This window comes from Balaenoptera acutorostrata, chromosome 3, assembly GCF_949987535.1.
Source record: "Balaenoptera acutorostrata chromosome 3, mBalAcu1.1, whole genome shotgun sequence".
Taxonomy (NCBI): Eukaryota; Metazoa; Chordata; class Mammalia; order Artiodactyla; family Balaenopteridae; genus Balaenoptera; species Balaenoptera acutorostrata.
Window position 1 is genome coordinate 130,659,252 of NC_080066.1, and position 5,326 is coordinate 130,664,577.

General features: G+C 47.1%; 1 pseudogene; it reads left to right on the plus strand.

The window, feature by feature from the left end:
* The first annotated feature begins 2,990 nt into the window (after positions 1-2,990).
* Positions 2,991-3,514, plus strand: LOC103019094 (ferritin light chain-like; annotated as a pseudogene).
* The last annotated feature ends 1,812 nt before the right edge of the window (positions 3,515-5,326 follow it).

The following is a 5,326-nucleotide window of genomic DNA, read 5'->3' on the forward strand; positions in this document are numbered from 1 at the left end:
CTATCTTCCTCCTCCTTTCCAAACACCTCCCTCTCTCTTTTTGGTAGCATCCCCTCCCCTCCCCTTTCCTGTTACCAGAGAACTTTAGGCCACCCTTTCTCCCATCATGGTGGCCAATGGCCTGACTACAAGTCTCTGAAGCTGTGGAGACCCTACATGTTCACATCACAGAGGTCTGGCCCCTCCCTGTAGGAGGGGGAAGAGGAAACATTTTCCCTCCTTCTACTGAGTCATCCCCTCAACCCCCGCCACACCCTTACCACAGACATTAAATGGCAGGGGGGGCTTCTTACTGCAGCAGTGGAAAAACAAAATGTCAACTTAGAAAAAAACAAAGGCTCAAACAAATTAGAACTAATAAGGCTCAGTATGTTTGCCAGACACAAGATCTCCCTGCACAAATCAACAGCATCTCTCCCCCCGCTATAAGAGCCGCTAGGAAATATTACTAAACAGATACCGTTTACAACAGCAACAGGAAGGAATCCCCCAGCGGTCCAGTGGTTAGGACTCTGTGCTTCCATCCCTAGTCGGGGAATTAAGATCCCACAAGCTGCCCGGCCAAAGAACAACAACGGCAACAGGAATTACAAAATATCTCGGGGTTAACCAAGAACATACAAAACTGCTATACAAAAATTTTTAATTCTAATAAAGGAAACAGAAAATGACCTGAGTAAATAGAGCACATTCCATGCTTTTGGACTGGATGCCCGAATATAGGATGACTTGTCTTGGATAATTCTATAAAGACCTAATTGAATTCACGGTTAACCTACAAATTCAGTGCACTCCCACTCAAAACTCCAGTTGGATTTCTTTTTGAGGAATAATAAATAAACAAATAAATAATAATCTTTCTAAAAGAAGAGTAGAGAAGGGAGACTTGCTCAATCAAACACGCTGCAGACGCATAGCAGTACAGCATGGTACTGGCTCAGTGACACAAAGACCAGTGGGGCAGAGTAGAAAACACGGCAACACATCCGTGGACTGTATGTGTATACATACATATCGAAATGTCACATAAAAGCACACCTTCTCAATCGATTTAGCCCCAGGTTAAGGTTTTGTTGGGATCTTCTGCTCCCCTGCTACCATTGTAACAAGTAGACCTGAGGAACAACCTTGATAACAGTACCTTGAGGTCCCTGCATGACTCAAAATGAACTACATGAAACTGGCTCTGTGGAGAGGACAGCCCTTAATGTCCTACAGGCTTAACTTTCTAGAGCTGCCCCCCAAAGTCAGCAGCAGCAACAAGATGCTAGACGTAAGAAGCTGCGGAGGCATACAGAGCTGAGGCAGGGCAGCACACAAAGCCACAGGGTGTCAGCTCTCCCCACATGAAAAGCATTGTTCAGCTAATGAGAAGGTGAGCTCCACCTGCCAGAGGAGCTGGAGGCCGAGCCGAAAAGGAGGTGGATTGAGTCTGAGCCAAGACAGATTCCACAAAGCAGCCCCATTCTGAGGGTCCAGCAACTTTTACTCCAGCTAATCCATTCAGCTCTCCTGTAACCCTAAAAGCATCAACAACTTTAAGAAAAATATGGCATCAAAAGAAAATCTCATATCTTGTGTTTCCATTCTTTTTACCTGTCACTCATTTAGTATTTCTAGGAAATAACATCCTTTTCCCTCTGTTTTAGGCAGGATTAATCTAGGTTGTACCGTGGTAGCAAACAAGCCCCAAATCACAGAGGCTTATATCTTGATAATTGTTGAAGTTAAAGTAATGGGTATAGCAGGTTCAACATCCTATTGTCTCTGCTTTCATATGTTTGAAATTTTCCATAATAAACATTTTTTATTTTATCTCCATGGCTTAAAACAACAAAAATTTGTTTCTTGCTCCTACTACACACGCATCATGGATCAGTCAGCTCTCTACTCCCACTTTGTCCTCGCTGAGAGGCACAGACTAGTGAGCTTCTGCTATCCGGGGTACTGCTGGTTACATGGCGGAGGAAAAGAACCGTGGGAGTAAAAGAACCATGAGGGAGTCGTCTGATGGTGCTTAAGGCTTTTGCCTGGGAAGTGAAACATATCACGCTATCGACATTTCATTGATAAGGCAAGTCACACGGCCACACTTAACTTCAGTGGCTTAGGAAAATATGGCCCACCTATATGCTCAGTAGAAGGAGACCTGGAAATACTTGGTGAACAGCACCAACGATTACCACAGCTCTGAAGACGTGAATCTAGGAATTAAAGGCCAAAAGGTGCTCTGATACACCATAGTTTTTACCAACGGATTTCAACACTGCCCTGCCGACCCTCGCCGCCCAAATGCTCGGCCTTCTCACTTGTGATAAACCACTCAAAATTATACCAAGACTGGGAGTTCCACAATGTCAGGGACAGTTTATCTGTCTTTACCTCTCCAACACAGAGCACCTGTTTTGTCTTTACCAGGTGCTAAATTCAGATTTGCTGAACTGAAGAGACACTGGAGACAAGCAGTGTGAACAACCAGGAATTCCCTTACAGAAGCTATTTCTCACCTTTGTTCTTACTTTTAACAAATTCTGTCTTAGGACATTCCCAGGCGGAGCAGGGAGGGGCTGCTGCTTTTCTAGGCCACTGGGTTACTGAGGTGGTCCTAGGTGGCCAGTCTTTCTCGGCCAAGAGCCCTGAGCTTGAACTCACCAATGTCAATCCCGAGATCCCTTCAACCTCGGGATCATCCCACCCAAAAGCCCGCATCTTATAGGTGAGGAAACGGAACCTCCGAGAAAGTAATGATTTCTATTTGCTGTAAGTGTCTACGGCCTGCAGTGCACCCGGCGGTCCCACAGATCTGTCTCTTGCTTCAACAGTGTTTGGGTGGAACATACCCGTAGATGCCCCTTCTCCCAGCCCCCGGCCACCCTCCAACTTCTTTTCCAGTCGCAACCTTTGGAACCAACCAATTAGACATCCTCTGCCCACCTCCCCGGACCAGCCAACACCATTTTTTGAGCTTAGCTCCTTATTGCCGATCAACCATGAGCCCCTGGATTCATCAGAATTATTCCGCCAAGGTGGAGGCCGCCGTCAACCACCTGGTCAACACACAGCTGTGGGCGTCCCACACCTACCTCTCCCCGGGCGTCTGTTTCGACTGTGACGATGTGGCTCTGGAGGGCCTGGGCCACTTCTTCCTCGAGTTGGCAGAGGAGAAGCGCAAGGGCACTGAGCATCTGTTGAAGATGCCAAACCAGCTCAGTGGCTGTGCCCTCTTCCAGGATGTGCAGAAGCTGTTCCAAAGATGAGTGAGGTAAAACCCAGACGTCATGGAAGCCACCACGGTCGTGGAGAAGAACCTGAACCCGGTCCTTTTGGATCTGCATGCCCTGGGTTCTGCCACACAGACTCCCAGCTCTGACTTCCTGGAGAGCTGCAAACTAGATGAGCCGGTGAAACTCATCAAGAAGATGGGCGGCCACCTGACTGACCTCCCGGGCTGGCGGGCCCCAGTTGGGGGCTGGGCGAGGAGCTCTTCAAAAGGCTCACCCTTAAGCACAACTAACTCGGAGCCTCCGGAGGAGCCCCTCTGCATCACCCTGGTGTCCGGGCTTCTGCCTGAGCCTCTCTCTGCAGCCACTGGGCAGCTTTTTAACCCAAGCCCTGGACCAAATGGAAACAATTAAAATAAAAAGTCTATGACCTAAGTCCCTTCGCTTTAGCGTTGTTCAAAATGCCTGTGGCTGAACTGACTTCGCAACCCCAGTCTGGTGTTCTCTGTCTGCCATATTGTATCCAGCCATGTTGTAAATTGCTACGTGTTCAGCAAATGTAAAATTAACAGAGAGAGAGAGAGTTGTTTGTATAATGCAGGCAGTTCTGCCTGCTATTCCACTCAGTGAAGAGCTATGAATCTGCTGTTCCCGGTGGGTCTTGGTTCCCGCCTCCTTCTCATTGTGTAAGAACTAGTCAGGCTTTGTGTAGCTCTAGCACAGCCCCTAGACGCAGGCCAATCCTTCACCTGGGGCTCCACTGAAGAGACAGTATTCTGTCCCAACACTGGAGGGGAAGCTGGTCTTGTTGCACTTAGTGAGAAATACTGTCATGGTCTCTACCACGGCAACTTCTGACTGGATTTCCAAGGGTCATTTGGATCATCCTCTCAGTCTTTAGAACCTGAGCCTGGGTGTGATGTGCTCTGCTGTGATCATTGCCAGCACAGGGTATGGGCTGCCAGGAAAGAACCCATTCAGAACAGCACATGTGTTCAATTACCCCTTGGTGAGCTCTCGCTGGAGCAACTTATGGGCAAGGGAGTGTGGAGAGAATGAAAACTTGAACAAACCTATACATCACTGGACTATAAAAATCATTAAAATATTGACAGATTTAAAGGCTTAATGACCCAGCAAAGATGGGAAATACACTTAAATGCAGATCTCAGTCATTAAAAATACATTTTGCATGCCACATTTACCTCCCATGAAAATGGGGGGGAAATACATTTAGGGCGAGATTGCCACAGCTCCCCGAGAGGGTGGGTTAGAAAAGCGAGTGACAATTCTCATCGAGTGCCCAATGAGGTGAAAGCTCTCAGGAGCTGGGGTGGTCTTTCTGTGGAGGCTGGTGGCTCTGTCACCATCAAAGCTGCAGCCAATTCACCACTCCAGAGACTCCTGAACTGTGCAAGATGCAGGCAGCATTTTCCTGAGAGACATCAGCTCACAGGGAAAGATGCTAGAAAGGGTCTGGCTTGGCAAAAGCATCAAGAGGTAAGGCAGCTGGAGAAATGTATATGGCAAGACACACTTAGCAACTGGAGCAACTTACCAGAGACACCAAATTAGTCTCCTTCCAAAGCATGTTTCTTTTTTTTCTGACCAGAACTTAGTTTCTGTATTAGTTTGCTAGGGCTACTGTAACAAAGTACCAGAGACTGGTGGCTTAAACAACAGACATTTATTTTCTCACTATAATGGAGGCTAGAAGTCCAAGGTCAAGGTGCGGGCAAGGTTGGTTTCCTCTGAGGCCTCTCTCCTTGCCTTGCAGACAACCGCCTTCTCCCTGTGTCTTCACATCACCTTCCCTCTGCCTGTCTGTGTCCAGATCTCTTTTTATAAGGACACTAGTTGTGTTGGATTAGGGCCCATCCTAAAGACCTCATTTTAACTTAATTACCTCTTTAAAGACCCGTTTTCCAAATTGGTCACATTCTAAGGAACTGGGGGTTAGGACTTCAACATATAAATTTAGGGGGACACAAGTCAAATCATAACAGTTGCTAAATGATTATAATACCTCCAAAAGGAGGCTTGGGGAATGGTTGTTTTGTTTTACAAAGAAAAGTAAAAGTTCATAGCGTATGGAGTGGCTTCTG